Below are 18,432 nucleotides of genomic sequence, written 5' to 3'. Positions count from 1 at the left end.
GGAGCAAAGAAACATCTGGTCCCTTGAATGATGAGTCCCAACATTTACCTGTTTCATATGATTGCATGGTGTTGTATTTCACATTGATTTTATGTTACTTGCAAATGGGAACAAGTTCATGAACTCAAGAGAGATAGGTGTGACTAATGCCGCTGACACCCCCTGGCTGACCCTGCTGGTTGCTAATGGTTTGGAGATTCCCCATGTGAGCTATGCTTTGGTTGACTGTACAGTAGGAAGTGTTCAAATTCCTGGAAAAGGAGTGATAATTCTTAATGATGAATGCCTAAGAAAAGTTCCTTGAAGGACCTGCAACCCCAACCTTACCCATTGGAAGTGACTCAATGCCAGCAATTGGCCCATGTGACAGAGGTGGCAAGGGCCAACATACAGAAAGAACAAGAGCTGCTTCTCAGTAGTATGGCGCCTAATGTGGTGGAAGTGACAGTAAGGCAGGTTAGGGTCTTAGAAAGAGTCAGTGGTATCTAGTCACATCCTGTCATGCCCTTACAGGGAGACAGGCTGACCCCTGACCAACACGGAGCAATGACCAGCCTGTTACGGAAGTGTTTTCTTAAAGTATATTTTTTTGGGCTTTTTGTGCCTTTAATGGACAGGAACAGTAGAGAGACAGGAAATGGGGAGGTAGGGAGAGGGAGAATGACATGCAGCAAAGGCCGTCCAATGCGGGACTCAAACCAACTGCAGCAAGGACTGTAGCCTCTACACATGGGGCGCCTGCTTAGACCACTATGCCACACGACGCCCCTATGGAAGTGTTTTTGAGCCATGGTGAGGACACCAGATACCAACTGGTGCAGCACCTCCAGTCATGAGAGGTACCAACTGGTTCCTCCATGCAGCTAGGCAGCCCCTATATGCTTGTCAAGAAAAAAGATGGAAGCTGGTGGTTCTGTGTGGACTACAGGAGGTTAAATGCACTCACACATAAAGATACCTACCCCCTACCCCGTATCAAGGAGTCATTGACTGGGCTCAAAGCAGCCAGATGGTATTCCACACTGCACCTGGCAAGCATCTATTGGCTGGTGGAAATGGATCCCTCCGTCAGAGAGAAGACTGCCTTCACCACACCATTTGGCCTCTAGGAATTTGAATTGATGCCATTAGGCCTATGTAACACTCCGGCTATGTTTCAAAGGCTGATGCAACACTGCTTGAGAAACCTGGCAAATGACTCATTGTTGATCTATCTTGATAATGTGGTTGTTTTTTCCCCTGACTTTAACAGCCATGTGCGTCCTGAAAGAGGTGATCCAGTGACTCCACCAGAATAGATTAGGTGCAGCCCAAAAAGTGCCACCTATTCCAGTGAGAGGTTACTTACTAGGGACATGTCATCAGTGAGAAAGGTGTGGCTTTAGACCCAGCTAAGAAAGCAGTGGTGAGAGACTGCCAATTTTGAGGGACTGGGAGCTGTACTGGCATAAGCACAAGGGGGTAAAGAGCGGGTAATCGCCCATACAATCTTTAGCCTCCACCCAGTGGAGTGCAACAACCAAAACTATAGCTCCTTTAAGCTGGAACTGTTGGCCCTGAAATGGGCAGTCATGGAGAAGTTTAAAAACTATCTCAATGTCTTTATAGATAACAACCCCTCGGTACACCTCAAGACAGCCTGGCTTGCAGCATTGAAACAACAATGGGCAGCCCAACTGGCAAACTTTATGTACACCATCAAATACCACCCAGGTACACAAAATCAAAATGCAGACAACCAGGGCATGAAATAACAACAGTGCATGCAGACCAGGTCCTGGTTGAAGGAAATTAAACATGGGAACAATGCCAGGCCAGGAACCCAGACCTTTCTCAGGGACGACAATGGAAAGGGCAACAACTGCCCTGGCTTGAGGTATCAGGTTCCTCTTCACCTTTTGTGAAATAACTGGTTAGAGAATGGGACAAAATTATGCTCCAGAATGGTGTACTAGAGAGATTGTGTGGTGCTGGTTCTGGGCACCATGCTTTCAAAGTGATTGTTACAAGGGAGAAAGCCAAGGGTGTGGTGAGAACATATCATGATGGGATACATGAAACAGCTTTGGCAGCATTGTGGCAAAGCTTTTATTGGCCCAGGATGTAATGGAGTGGATTAACCTGCCTTAAGTGCATCTGTGCTAAGGCTGGACCTGAGGTGAGAGCTCATTTATTACCCATTACAATGTCATATCTGTTTTAAGTTGTTAGGGTGGATTACCTGTTCTAGGGGCAACCAAATCACTGTTACCTATATATCCTGGTGATGACTGACTTATACACTGGCAGTGCCTACCAATGACCAGTCCACCCATACAACAGCCCAAACCATGTACAGCAGCCTCATCCAAATGTTTGGCTGCCCAGAACACAGCTTGACTGACTGGGGTGCTGCTTTCGAATCAACACTTGTAAGTGAGCTCTATGGTTACCAAAAGAGCCACATAACAGCATATTAGGGAACAGGGTCTGTGAGAGATTCAACCAGACCCTGTTGAGGGTGTTAATTAACCTGACAAAGACTGACCAGACACAGTGGCCCAACCAAATGTCAGCACTCCAAGCCTACAAAAACATCACCCACAGCACAGCCGGGATAACCCCGCACTATGTGGTGTTTGGGAGACATACCAGGCTACCTGTAAACTGGGCAACTTAACTGGGCCCCACTATAGAGTCTGATACTTTACAAGGCTGGGTAAAGCAGCACCAAAAACCTCTGAGTATTCCATAGCAGGCTGTGAAGACGCAGTCCCAACACAAACAAGAGTGGAAACTTGCCCACTACAATCGACAAGCTAAATCAGCCCCCCTACTTCCATGTGAGTGGGTGCCCATTTGCAATCTGCAGGAGGGCCAAAAGAAAGTTGACCATCTTTTAGGTGATATTTTACTTGTTACTTGTTTACTTAATTGTTGTGCCTTGGCATTCTTAACAGAGGGAATACATTGCTGGAACATGGGATGTTTCAGGCAGTATGGACAGTATATAATAGTTAGAATAGAGTTACAACAACCTCCTTTTGCGGAATTCGCCACGCCACCAGACCCACGCCCTTAAATGAAAACTCACAATTTTCACAATAAAGCATCAACAAGGTCTGAAGTATTTTCTGACCATGTTTGAAGTGAGTGTGGTCAACCTACAAGGAGGAGTACATCAAATCTAAAACATTACGTTTCCTTTAACTACAAGGGGCACTATGATTAGAACTGAATATACAACATACAAACATATAAAGTTATATCAGTGTTGACAATTTGTGATAATAATAAGAAATACTACAATTTCACACCCTTTGTTGCTCGGGCCCTTGTCAGTACTTGCTGCCATGCCACTAGTATGACTAATAATTTGTTGGGTTGTGGTAATGAACAATTCAACTTCCATAGGTCATTAATTAGGGCCTGAGCACTGATCAGCATGATGAAAATTTACATGATTTATGGGTCTTGAACATGGGTATGGTAAAATGGCTTGATAGCACCCTGCAGACAATTTTGAGGACCTGGCCCTTGCGCTGCGTTTCACCTACATGTAGGATATTCCGCATGCACATGTAACATACCAAGACCTAAAAAAAAGCCTATTAGTGTTTTAAGATTCACTGTGCTGCCAGAGCCAGGCCCTTAAATGACAAATCAAAATATTAGCACCAAACCATCATCAAGGCCTGAAGTAATATATTTAGTAAATGAAAGCATAAAACATGATGTTTTATTTTGCCATTATGTGGCGCTATTACTTTTACTAAATATGGGCATATAAATGTGTTCAGGGTGGAACTGTTATTAAATATGTAAAGGGCCATGTATGCCATGGTCAGGCCATTCAAAAAAACTCACAGTTTTCACTATAAAGCATCAACAAGTTATAAAGCATTTCCTGACCAAATTTAAGGTGGGTGTGGTTAACCTTCTAGGAGGAGTAAATCAAAGTGTAAAACATGGTGTTTCCTAATGCCACAAGGGGCGCTATGATTATCACTAAATATGGGCATGGGGGGGGGGGCAAATTCAGGGTAAGAGAGACATTTCCCCTTATGTCAGCTTCATAGACAAGCTGATTGGAAACTTCTGTCATCGATTTGACAGCTTCAACCTTGGACACCAGCTCCTCCTGCTAATCAAGAATCCATTCCTTATCAGAGAAATCAGAGGATTTTCAAAGGAGGTGACACAGACCTTCAAGTGGGCACATCCTGGATCTTTACAGTTAGAGCTCACTGATCTGCAAGCAGATGTTGCTCTGAGAGAGCATTTTGAAACAACTGACTCTGCTACTTTCTGGTTACAGATTGTGCCTGAATCCATTTTGCCTGGTCTAACCAAAGTAGCACTACACACCTTAACCATGTTTGGATCAACTTACAGCTGTGAGACAGCTTTCTCTACGATGAACATTATTAAAACAAAGTACTGTTCCAGGCTTACCAATGAGCATCTCCACATGAGCATGAGAATGGCACTAACCCCATTTAAGCCAAGATTCAAACTGCTGGCAGGAAAGCTACATGCCCATTTCTCTCACTAGGAAAGGAAGTTGGAAAAGGAGGAAGGAGAGGAGAGAGGAGAAAGGGAGCTGCTCAAAGCTCTGCACTTTTCTTTTATTCAGTAAATTCTGCCCTGTTCTATTTTACTTGAAATGTAGGCATTAAGGTTCCTGTGTTATTTTATTTTAAATGTAGTTAATACATGTTTAAAAAAGGGGGTGAGCAGCTCAAAGGTCTTTTGTTTACATTTTTTCTTAAAGATGCACTTTTATTTTATTCAAAAGATTCTGAATGTTTTTACATTACCCTGAGTTCAGGCTGCTCAAAGCTGTGTTTGCACTTTTTATTTATTTTATTCAGAAGAAATTCAGTTACTTGAAGTGTCGTAAAGACAACTACAGTAATGTTTTCCATTCAAGTGCCATACAAGTTCAGACTTATTGGTATGTTTAAAGTATATTGAAAACACTTGAAATTTGACAATAAATGATATATAAAAGTACATATGTTGTTTTTTATTTACATCAGGGTACACTATTTCGAGTGACAATATAAGATTCGGACCTTTGCTGGGAGGACATTTTTGTAACTGGACCTCTTTGAATTTTAATTGAATACCCCTGGTTTAGATTATGGGTGCAAGACGCTTGGCAAGTTACATGTGCATAGGTTAAACCGTGAGGATAAGAAGGGCTTTGTTGAAATTTTCTAGGTGGTGCTATCAAGCCATTTTGCAACACCGATGTGACCCATATCACATGTAAATTTTCAGCAGGCCTGAGGTGTGTGCAAAGTTTAGCAAAGCACGTTTTGGCCCTCAAAAGGTGATTTACTTTTATGAACCAGGAAAATAATAATAAACAGAGCAATTGCAACAGGTTCCTTGCACCCTTGGTGCTCAGGCCATAATAAACACAACAGTTTTGCACCCTTTGGTGCTTGGACCCTAAAATAGAATTAATTCTCCAACATAACAGAAATAACAGGCTGGTGTTAAAATTTGCTTGTATTCAAAACACTGTTTGATGTCTGAGTGGTCTGATAGCTGAGTGGTTGGGGCACATGTGATAAGGACGTCAAATTAGTAGCGAATACATGGTTTGACGATTGGCTGCACATTCTACATGCCATTCCCCTACTTGCTATCGTTTCCTGTCGCTTTTCACACTCCAATCAAAAAAAAATCTGTCCCAGATGACATTCTTCTGCACAAGCTTGCTGCAATAGTAGGCCCTATTGCTATTGGGGATGGTCGAGGAGCTAGGTGGTCTGTTATTTTAGTGGTTAAGTGATCCTTGGTCTGAAAAAGTTTGAGAAACACTGTCCTAAACCCATCAGAAAGTCAGCAATTTTGAATTTACTCAATTATGCAATTTTGGTGCCATTTGCACATATTTTCCAAACTGCCCCAAACTTTACATTTTTGATAAGAGACATCTACATGACAAAGACTGGCGCTGATGATTATAATCTTAGCGCCACCTAACGGCAACAGGAAATTACTTGTTTGACGCTTTAATGCACTGCTCCTAGATCACAACCACCTCAAACTTGGCCAGAAAATGCTTAAGACCTTGATGATGCATCACTGTGAAAATTGTAAGTTTGAGGCACAGGAAGTTGTTATAACTCAAGCACACATTGTCCAGTCTGCCAAAACCATAAATGTTTGATAAGAGTCCCAGACCGAAGACATTTGTATGCTAATATGAAGCCATAATGCCACCTACTGACAACAGGAAGTAACCATTTTAAGTGACAATCATCATCAGATTTATATGAAATTTTCATGGTCTAGTTAACACTTGATATAAAGGGATATAATGCATGTTCGTGCAAGTGGCTCCTCGGTCCCCAGTTAGGGTTAGGGTTAAAAGTCAACATCAGCTGACAGAGGAAAGTCATAACTATAGCCTACCATTATTGTTCCGTACATATATGTCACATTAATTATAACATTTGTTCAATCAAAGACACTTAAAACATAACACATCAATTATGACTGAACATGTTCTTGTACTGATGTTAAGATAAGATAAGCTGAACCTTTATTTATCCCCGTAGAGGAAATTCAAATTTACACAACAGCACAAAAGAATAGCAGCACAAGGGGGCAAATATATTAAAGAAATTAAATAAGAATAGGAACCAGAAAAAACAAAAAAGAGATATTAGAAATACTATATACAATAATATACAAATGGAGTTGGCATTGCTGTACATGTGCTAATATAAAGATAGATATAAAGAATTTAGAGGTTGGTGCAGTTTGTCTGGGTTCTATTGTTATCCAGCTGTCCAACATCTCCACCCCTTACCCACTGACCACATGGGCGGGGGTCTCCTTCTGTGTCGGAAGTCCACCACCAGCTCCTTGGTTTTCCCAAGGTTGAGATAAAGTTGCTCTCGACCCGGTCTCTATACTTATCTACCTTGAATTTCCTCTGTGGGGCATCAATAAAGGTACATCTTATTTTATCTTATCTTATCTTATCTTTTACAGTATGTGCAGGCTTGCATCTGAATTGTAAGGGAAAGATACCTCCCATCTAGTATCTGTTGGAAGAATATATTACATTAATTAATTAATAAATACATTATGAGACTTCCTCTCCACAGACTAAATGCTTTACAGTTTCCAGTCAGTCAGTCAGCAGGCCAACCAATTGGATGTTTGTGTGAATGTGTGTGTTGGAACTTAGCAAGCACTAAACTACATTAGTGATGCGAGTGAATTTTTTTTTTATACACATGCACTTGCATTCAATATTCATATACTGTACAGTATACAGTATCTTAGCACCTCAGCTAAAGAAGAAGGATTTCCAAGGACACTAAATGGTGTCTCATTCATATTCATGTTTAAGTTAATAAAAAGAGTATGTATATGCCATGAGCATGGTAGGATTTGTTGTTATGTCACTAAGTTGTGGGAAGACCTATGTGAAAAATTGAATCAATTTAGTGCAAGTGAGTGCACCATTACTGTTTCTTGGCATGGCTAGAACTGTTAATTAACCAATAAGGTAAGTGTCCTCTGCCTCCAGAGAGAATCTGCCTTCAAGAAATATTGGTGTAACTAAAAGTTCCAGTCTGGCAGAGGCACATCAGTGAAAACAGAGCAGCACATGCTGTACTAAAAGAGGAAAGTGAAAATGAGTTTCCCCCTGCCGACTTTACACTGATGGCCTGCCATTGCTGCTGTGTTGTCCCACTACTAAAATATTCTGGCAGACTTATTTAAAAATATAATCTTACAAATGTCCCCTGAGGAAACAAAGTGATTCATCAGTCATTGTAACCGTGGATGTGATAGAATGGAGATGTGGAAATTTGAGACAAAGAGCACTGTTGGAAGAGGTGTGAAGGGAGTTGAGAACAATAAATGAGGGGGGGGGGGACAGAAATGTATAGCTATCATTTTTTGCTCAAAAAGCACTGAATCACTCCAGTCTTTTTTCAAATTCAGTATGTACCTACGTGTAGCTACTAGTAATGTACTGCTGCTGGGAAACAACAAAGCCTCTAACTCTGAGTCTGATAAAAGCTTCCTCCTTCTCTTGCCTACACAGGTTTTGTATATCACCAAGCTAACTGCCAGAGACTGAAGTATTACCACTTTAAAGCTGCACTGTTGCTTATAGTGATGAAACCATAGAGAATTTATCACCTGACTGTGCAGCGCCTCTCAGCTCTATAGAGCTTTATAGGATCTTTCAGGCCTCCAACTTTATTGTTTTGTCTCAGTCTCACCACTCTCATCAACCATGTTTTCAGTCATAGAAAGCAGTTGTTTTCAAGGAAAAAGACTGGTAGCACCAAAGTAGTGAATATAGTGGAGTTTTTAGAAGCTTAAGAGCCAAACATTTTTCTCACAACTTTGTGGAAACCAAACTGGAGCTAAAAGGAGCGTGAATATTGGACTGACTTTGGCAAACAGATATCTCACAATAAGAAGGTTCTCTGTGCTCTTTGATGATCATTATACTATTTGTGTTACTGAATTGTTTCATTTGTTGTGAAACCCTATGTCTGTGAGGAGATTTCAACCCTTCACCAAGAACACTCTGCTCATTGATAAAACACATCAAAATCGATGCCACTTAATTGCTTGTCATGTTGGTAAAGAGACCTTGAGATGCAGATGTCAAACCCTGGGATCATTGTGGCCACTTTGTAGCCACTTTGAGCATAATGACTCATGTAACTAAAAGCCACCATGGTAGTTTATAAATGAAAATAATGTAAAAATTTCCATAGGATAATGGTCGGCTCACAGAAATAATTTCTGCTAAGCTGTAGGGAGAGGAGGGATGAATTGGAAGGGAGTGGAGTTGGAATACTGGTGCAGACATCAGACCCTAGTAGGAGGTTGGCAGCACTGTTCTCCCCTCTAATTTAAGAGAGTAAGAGATAATTACACACTAATTTTACCTCCACCTCCTCCCTTGACTACTGTAACTCCTCCCAACCTTCTTCCTCTTCCTGCCCCCCCTTCACCTCAAACCATCCTCGTCCTGCTCGTATCACATCCTCACTGACATTGCACCTTCCTTCATGTTTATAACCTCCACAATGCATTTCCACTCATGTTAGTTTGGTTAAGTGGTGAACCTGCCCTGATTTAAATGAAAAAATAAGCATCTACTCTAAATCATCACTGGATTCCTGGTACATTTGAAAAGGTTCTTTCAGTTTAATTTTGGAAATCATCAGTATTTAAGATTTTTAAACTATGACAACTAGTGGATGAATGGTTGCACACCTTAAATGAATGGGGTGCTGGAAGCTTCAAACATTGAGGGTGAAAGTGAAACTGGAACTGGAACTTCAAGGTTCTGAGCCAGAAGAAACCCTCATTCAAAATCCCACTGACATGTGTAATGATGCAAAGGCAGATGAAAGAAATGCTAAATAAGAGATAGCACTGAAGGTAGAGGAACAGAGGCGAGCCTGGATATGATTACCTGACTTTTGGCTTTCCATAGCTTCCTCCATTTAGGACTGTCCAGACAGTCTGCAGGCAACAGCATGAATTTGTATGTCAGAATTATGACATAACAGGGAGTCTACTACGTATGTTAAAACAGTAATCAGCAACAGTGGATCTACAGGGGTCCTTATGGATCTCTTTTCTTGAGACTGGCCACAAAATCAAAATGGAGAACTATGCAGCTTCAATTACACAAATATATAGCCAGTATATATATGTAGCCTTATGGAGTTAAGTGGGTTTCAGTGGGAACTAGACGGTGAATGTTGCTGCCTGTTTAACACACTTTAGATTCATGAGGGACACAGCCAGATGTTTGTTACTATACAGTGGCTGCAAAGAAATTATATGAAAATGAATTTAAGAAATTGCAGCAAATATTGTCTCTGGATACACAACATTCATCTGAAAAAGTCTAACTGAAAAACCACAAAGGTGTTGGCCTCGATGAGAGAGGGAGACGTGTGGAGGGGTGTGTGAGTGGCGTTGTCATGGGTGGAACCAGCCTTGTTGCTATATGAGGCCTTCTAATGACAAGGCATCTTTGAGTTTGAAGGTATAAATACTTTTGAATAAATATGTTCTAAGCAAAAGCTGGGAAGAGTCCACCATCCCTGCTTAAAATGACAGGGTGGATGGAAAGGGAGTGTGGGCGGGAGTGTGTGTGTGTGTGTGTGTGTGTGTGTGTGTGTGTGTGTGTGTGTGTGTTTGTGTGTGTTGTGTGAGGTAATTCACCCACTGGGTGGACATTTTTACTGTTTAACTTGTTCTTTCTTCCACAATGTGCTACTGTGGCACAGATGTTTCTCATGTTTAACACCCATTAAACACACACAAACCATCTGCTGTAGAATTGTGATGGATTTACATTTAAAATGTGTGGTCTTACATGTCTTGTAATGCTATAAAAATAAATACTGTAGTCTCAAACACTTTTAGTTTAGCTCATAATTCAAAATCTTGTTTCACAGATGTTCACCTTCTGTTGACATAAGACTGGGCAGACTCTGTAGTAAATGAAAAAAATAATAACACCACATTTAGACGGATGAGACCCATTTCTGTTAGACACAAACATTCTGTTGGAAAACATTTTGTTGGCTGAAGCAGGTTTGGTCAAACCCAAAAAAGAAAAAAAATTATTTTGTCTGCTACTTTTTTGTTTTTCATTTCTACTAACATCAACCTTTTTATTGAATTCATTTCTACTAACATCAACTTTTTTTATTGAATTCATAGGTTTACTTTTCTTTTTTTTTTTTTTATCACCCACTCATAGCTTCTCCTTTCACCTGAACGAGCTATGGTGTGTTTGGTTGGCGTTTACAACTCAGATTTTCTACTGTCATCCTGCCAGGAGTTTGCATTTTGGCCGTCGCCATCTTGGTTTTTGGAAACCAGAAGAAAGCATATTTGTCTGAGAGGGTGGAGCTGAGGAGGGATGAGGGGTGGATCTGACCCCAAGAACCGTGGACACTATGCACGCCTGCCTACACCGGCTACATGACCTCAGCAGGCTCCTGGATACGCGGTACAAAGTCGCTGCTAACACAGTTAGCATTCATAATTCTTTGTATCTTAGTGTTAAAATAATCTTAGTAGCTAATTGCATACATGTCCACATTTGGTAAATATCACATATATGAGGAGAAAGATTGTAATATTAGCTGAAGTTACTGTGTGTAAGCTAACTGTGTGGTGTAACCACTTGTATTAAAACCATAGACCGAGGGAAAACATGTTATAACGATCAAAAAACATACTGATGTCAGTTGGTAAATACTTTCACCTGCGGAAGTGGTGACAGTGTTAGAGTTGATCCAATCACAGTTTGATATTTATAAATTATGTTCTTAAAAGTGTTGCTATCATCACCTGTCAACAACAGTAGAAATGAAGTTGCAGGTAAAAAACTCAACCTGTGAATACTGAAGACAGAGAATAATAAACTCATCAGCAGTTAGTCTGTCATTTCATCAGAGGAAGCTGAACTGGGAGTAGTTTTCTAGCATCATCATTGCAGCACATTTGAGAACTAAGGATGTCCATGCAGTCTCTCTTCTCCACAACCAGATGAATGGAAACAAATGGGCTGCTCTGTACATGAGGTCCTCCTTCTGTTGGCACTGATCACTCAGTTTTCACAGTGTCAAAACCTTTCAAATGACAATAAATGACAAACACTTGAGTTAAGATGTGGTGGATAACGGTTAATTTCATACAGATATCAGCTGTCAGGATAGGTGCATGAATGTCTGCTTCAGCTGAGGACTGTTTTGAGTTTTAAAAAAAATAAGCTTAAAACAAAATGCACTTACCGAAAAAAATTGAACCGCCTACTCCTCCGAGTTTCTTTTAGAATAACTGAACGCCAACAAAACATTTTCAGGCACGTAAGATACACAATGACAAGTCAAATGTTTGACACATTGCTCTGGCCTCTATCAAGATAAACAGGCAGGTCCCCCTGTGTGTCAATCAGCAGTAGCCACGCCCTAAAACCACTCTGCTTTAATGTCTCTTTTCTTTTAAATAGGACCATAATTTGAAAAATGAACATCGTGGTGTATTGATGAAAACTTCAAACTAGCGATTCAGACCATAAACACATATGGAAAACATTTTCTGAGGTAATAAATCAAGTGAGAAGTAGGGTCATTTTCCCATAGACCTAAATACAATCTGACTTCTTTTTGAGACCAGTGGAGTCGCCCCCTGATGGTCATTCGATAGAATGCAAGTTTAAGACACTTCCGCATTGGCTTCATTTTCCAGACCCAGGGTCATTTTTATATACAGTCTGTGGTCCCAACACAGTTTCCTAATATTTTACTAATTCAAAGGGCTAAAACCTGATTTCAATGTAGAGCTGTGAGCAGAGCAATGATTCACTTGACCCCTCCTTACCCTGCTGTCTCTCTCTTTCTCACACAACACAAACACACTGACAACAGACCCATCTGTCTGACTGGCTAAAAACACGAATGCATACCTTACTGGATACTTCCGTTTTCCGGGCATGTCGAAAAACCCACATCAGAAACTCTGTCTCTTAAACTGACTTTTTATCTAGTTTTAGCCACATTTTTACATCATACTTTAATCAAGTCTTTTAACTGGACCAGGATTTTAGCAAATGGCAATCTGGATGTAGAATTAACAAGGAAACAAACTACATTTGTTCGAGAAGCCATGTCTCCACTTAGCCCACCATCTGGCTTCAAAAGCTGCATCTACCTTAGCAAGAAGATCGCCAAGCTAGAGCAAAGAATTTCCACTCTCTACAAAATCCAGGAAGTTGGGAGACAACTGGACACTACCATCCTTGACCCAGAACAAGCCAGTGCCACTGGTGCTGTAGAGCTGGATGCCACTGTTCCCGGACCTGCTGACACTGCTGCTGTGCTGGCCAGTGCTACTCCTGCACCAGGTGTCATTCCTGTCCTCACGCTGGTACGCTTACCCTGGCTGCCACCTCTTCTACAGCCACTGCTCCAGGTCCTGTTCCAGCCCCCACTTGTGAGGACCCCTGGTTCCAGTATGGGGCTAAACCCAAAGCCCCAGTCAGCCCTACTCCATTGGTCCCGGAACCCTGGGTTGTGGTTGGCAACCACAGGAGGAGGGGGAGACTCTCCTTTTGTACTCCCTCAACCCATGACATCCAACCAGGGAATAGATACTACATACTACTTATATGACTTCCCTCCTCTGACTGGGAAACCAGTCTCCCTCAGGTAAATCCAATGGCTCTCCATTGTCTCCGGTCTCCCCACCGAGCATACCTGGACGATCCTCCTGCCCCACACTTTGCCACTCAAAGCTGAATTTTAATCCACAGATCTCCTCATCTTCATCCATAATCCCTCTGCTCGTCTACCTTCTTCTGCCCTTTCACCATGAGCTCAACCTACACCGTCACCTGCTGCTTCTCTCTCCACCTTTGTTATTGGTGATTGAATAGTAAGGCACATCAGGAGAAGATCAGCTGTGACCTATTGTTTCCCAGGCAACAAGGTGGCTGACATCCTGGTGAAATATCCTAGCACTAGTAATGTTATTATCCATGCCGGCTGTAATGATGTTTCCAACTGGTCCTCTGATTTTAAAATGGGACTTTAACAGGCTCCTTCACTCGCTTAACGATTACGTAAAGTTTTTATTCCAGACCCATTCCTCCACTTGGCCAAGGTGTTGGTCGTTTTTGCGTGATCCTTAGACTTCACACATGGCTCCAGTCTGCATGTACAGTGCATAGCTCAGTTTTATTGACAATTTTAACCTCTTTTGGAATCGACCATCCTTTTACCTGTAGGATGGTGTACACCCAAGCAGACTGGGGGGACATACGGACAACACAGGATATATTTTACATAGTTTGTAACACTCCTACAGTCTGACTATCCCCTACTACATGTCCAAACAGCCAGGTGTGCTCGACTTTGGTCACTTCTGGTCTCCAATGGCAAGCTGACTCCTTCCTCACCTCCCTGCCATCACCTCAACCAGGTATAGACTCAATGGCTCCCCCTTGTGCCCAGACGCCCTCAAAGATCATAATTCCAATCATTGCTCAGAGACCACAGTTTAAGATGAGACCACGTACAGAGGAGAAGAACCCCAGAAACCCAAATAATATCATTACTGTACTTTGCCAAATTCAACCATGACCTAATATTAAAAATCTGACTTCTGTCCTCTCCGTTAACTTTGGTCTGCTTAATGTAAGGTCCCTCTACAAGAAGTCTTTCATATGCCAGAATCACCACCAACAAAATTCACTTTTTTATGATATCAGATACCTGGCTGGTGACTCTGTCCCCCTGATAGAATCATCAACCCCAACATGAACCCCATGATGAGTCGGAACAGACTGGGGACAAACAAACACAAGAGGGAAGGGAACACAAAACAGGGCCAACAGGACCTAATCCTAACAACAGAAATTGTTAGGATTAGGCCTTTGAGTTAAAACACATAACTGTTTTGATGTTGCAGCATGTTAAGATGAATTAAGACTCAATATGAACATTGTTCTTGTTCATCTGAAGATTAAATGAACCTGTTATTATCTTACATTTGCTTCACTGTACAACTCCATTCCACCTTCTCTTGTCCACAACCGCCCCTCAACAGCTTTATGAGCATACGCTATGCAAAATACAGTAACAGATGCTTATCCCCACCATAGTGTGAAAGCTGATACTATGCTGTTTCGGATTTGTTCTGGTTCCTAGCGGCAGCAGAAACAAGTCAAGACACCCCCCACCTTGTATGGATAATGATGATGGATTACATTTAATTTTTAAAAGGTATGTGGGACCCATGTGTTGAACACTGCTATATGGGTATGAAGGCATGTTTGAAATGTACAGAATGCTAATGTTTAAGTTCATGTATACTTGTTTTTCAAATGAATGTTATATTTCAGTTTGATGTTGAAGAAAACAAGCAAACATGCAATTATCAGTCAAGATAACTTATACATGCAAGTTAAAACAAATTTAGAATTTCACATTGAGACACAGACTGAGTGGACTGGTTATATTTTACAGTGAGACAGACACTGAATGGACTGGTTATATATTACATCAACAGCTACTGTGCTGCCTTGCAATGTAGCATTTTGTCAGTGTTAGCTTCCTATAGCTACTGTGCAGGTGAAGTTGTTTATACACCTCCACATGTTCTCTTCCTTTGTTCTGTTGTTCCTTCTATAAGAAATAGCAGCTGTTGATCTCAACAGATTCCAGTGGTGGAAACACAGCCAAAGCCCACCAACCTCGCCTCTGAAGATTGGTTTAAATTCAAATTTTGGACTCTCACTGTGTTTTCACCGGAGCCCACTTCCTGTGACACAGCTGTGATGTCACCCAGGTAATAAGAGCTGTATGTCCCGTGCCTGAGTGCCTGAGTGCCTGATTCACTGCTATAGCTGACTTCAGGTGCTGAATGGGAGCATCTTGCTCAACTGTTTGAACGTAGCTATAGACCTAGGCCACAAGTCTTTACTCACGGGTCAAGTAAACAGATACACAGTTCAGTCAGCATCCAGATGACCACACTGCTTCTTTTGCCAAAGGTTTTTCAAACCAGAGAGGGTCAGTTATGTGTGATAAAATGTAGCAGGCAGAAGAGTGAAAGCACTTGGGGAGTGCATCAGCTCAAAGCCTCTTAAATCCCATAATCTTTAATAGAGTAGCACTTGTTTGCTGGTTTTGGCCCTAGAGGCAGACTCCTCCCTGCGCCTGCTCTACTGTTCTTGCCCATTAGTATCAAATCAACATATATGGGCATGGTCTATTGACATCAACACATACACTTCACTTATACTGATTCTGACACCTCAGTCTGTGTCTCATTGTAAAATACCTGATAAAATGAGACAAACACCAGCTAACAAACTCCAGTTGCATACTAGATCTAAAATGAAAAGTGTTTGACTTAACTGATTACTTAGGCATCAACCACAAATAAGTTACCTTTGTTCACGATTGTAACATCTGGAGATGACAACAGAAAATCTGTGAAAAACTGTGCATAAGCAGTTTTTAACCGAACCAACAACTAAACACTTGCATCAGGGCCCATATTCACAAAGCATTTTATCCTAACACCAAGACTTCTCCTAAGCCAGACTAAAAGCTTTCTCCTAAATTACAAATTACAATTTACACAAACCTGTAGTTGTATATGTTGTAATGTAGCTGACGGTTGACGTGTGAGAAGATACCCACTAGGTGACATCCAGTTGGAATCTGATCCTTTCAAACAGCTGCCTCAGGTCACTCTCCATTAAGATCTGTGACTCGTGTGTAGATCCTGGACACTGTACAACAATGTCTATAACTGCATAGGTAGCATCAAATACAACCTGTGTGTTGATGTGATTTTTTTTCAACCTGTTTACAAATCCTTCCTCATCTTGTGATGGGGCAATAATTTTTACGTGCTCCATCTCTGACTCCGATCACACCGGATAAACCAACCATGAAGCCGCTTTATTTCTCTGTTGAACATCTAAAGGAAATGATATGAACTGTCCTATGACGTGGGTCTATAGAGACATCTATTTTTTAATGAATAGATCGGCTTACTGACGGCTGGGAGATCTCCAAGTTGTTAGCATTGTAAAGTTACATTTTCCCAGTTGGCAAGTAGCTGAGCGTTGCCAAACGCTTAATTTCCACACTGATCGGGTTGTTTCAGTTGGCAGGAGATTTTATTGCACCTTCACAAGCTCCACAACGATCATTATTCCCTCGTGGTTGAGTCAGTATCTTTTAAATAATTGAGCATTGTGATTCTTTGTGATTTGGTCTTAGTGAGTTAGGAGTCCTCTCAACTGCTTCTAACTTCTCCCACACTTAGGAGCTACTTTTAAAGTTAGGACTGATACGCACATTATTTCTCCTAAATTGGCAAGTTAGAAGCTACTTTTAGCTTTAAGATGCTTTGTGAATATGGGCCCAGATTACTATGAGGATCGTTACTTAACAATTTATACTAAATTTAATTATTTAGAATTGCTGCCATGTGATTGTATGCTTCCACCAACCAGTCAAGTTTCCATTTACATGTATGTCTTTACAGACTGATATAATATGTGTAATGATTACTTCAAAGGAAATTAATGAAAAGGTATTAAGTGTATTGTATCATAATTAGTGAATGAATGCTTAACTTATGGCCTAAAATGTGTTTTGTGAAGTCACAGTGACCAAATTCTAATCAGTTCATCCATCACTTTTTGAATTTGAAGATATTCCCTCAAGGCATTCCTGAGAATGAATGGAGATGAACAACCTGACAACCCAAAACCATTATACCTCTAGCTACAACTGTCGCTGGCATGGAGGCATAAAAATCTGTGATGATGTATGTCCTATACCAGGCATCACCAAATGGCGGACCGCGGTCCGGGCACGGACCCAGTGACGGTTCTGCCCGGACCTGTGAAAATTATATTATAATTATAATATTAGGCCTAATAAAAAGATAAATCATTCGTGCATGCGCAGCTAATTTAGTTAATACGACAGAAACGTCATCAATAGCCAAGCCAATCAAATCGATTGTTTACCTTTCAGCACCAGAGAATAGAGAGAGAGAGAGAGAGGAGAGAGAGAGCGGGGAGATGAGTGAAAATGGCTTGCTCAAAAATGAGAAAAGTAGACAGTGAAAACCGAACTTTTAAAGATGAATGGACGGACCAATACATGTTCGTTCTGCCTGCAGCCAGTTCTAAACCTGTGTGTCTCATATGCTGTGAAACTGTGGCGTTAATAAAAAGTAGCAACGTTAAGCGTCACTATGAGACCAAACACGGATCGTTTGATGAAACATACCCGCAGAAGTCCGCAGTGAGGGCAAGTAAAATGATCGAACTGAAAGCACAGTATGACCGGTCTACCCGTGTCCTCACATGCATTTACAGGCCAGCAACGTGCAGATGAGTGTTCACTTAAGATTGCGTGGATTTTGGCGCAACACAAGAAAGCATTCAGCGATAGGACAGTGGTGAAGGAGTGCTTCAATGCGGCTGCAGAGACTTTACTTGACGGTAAACAAAAAAACGACATGTGTGAAAAAATCAAGCAAATCCCATTGTCAGCTTCAACGACAACCAGAAAATCTGAACTATTAGCAGAGGATGTACTGGCACAGCTTGATGCAGCTGTTCAAAACGCAGTATGCATATCCTTAGCCATTGATGAGTCCACAGATGTAACAGATAATGCCCAGCTTTTGGTGTATGTGAGATTTCTTCACAAAGAGAAGAAAGAGATGTGTGAGGACCTGTTGGGTTTAATGCCACTTGAGACACACACAAGAGGAGAGGATATATATGAGGGGATAAAGGAGATGCTCACAAAAAGAAAGATTAATCTGAAGCAAGTAGTCTCAGTCACCACGGATGGTGCACCTGCCATGGTTGGTAGAGAGAAG

Source organism: Seriola dumerili, unplaced genomic scaffold (assembly GCF_002260705.1).
Source record: "Seriola dumerili isolate Sdu_G_001 unplaced genomic scaffold, Sdu_1.0 BDQW01000465.1, whole genome shotgun sequence".
NCBI classification, from domain to species: Eukaryota; Metazoa; Chordata; class Actinopteri; order Carangiformes; family Carangidae; genus Seriola; species Seriola dumerili.
The sequence above is the reverse complement of the archived record's forward strand: the minus strand, read 5'-3'. Positions refer to the sequence as shown.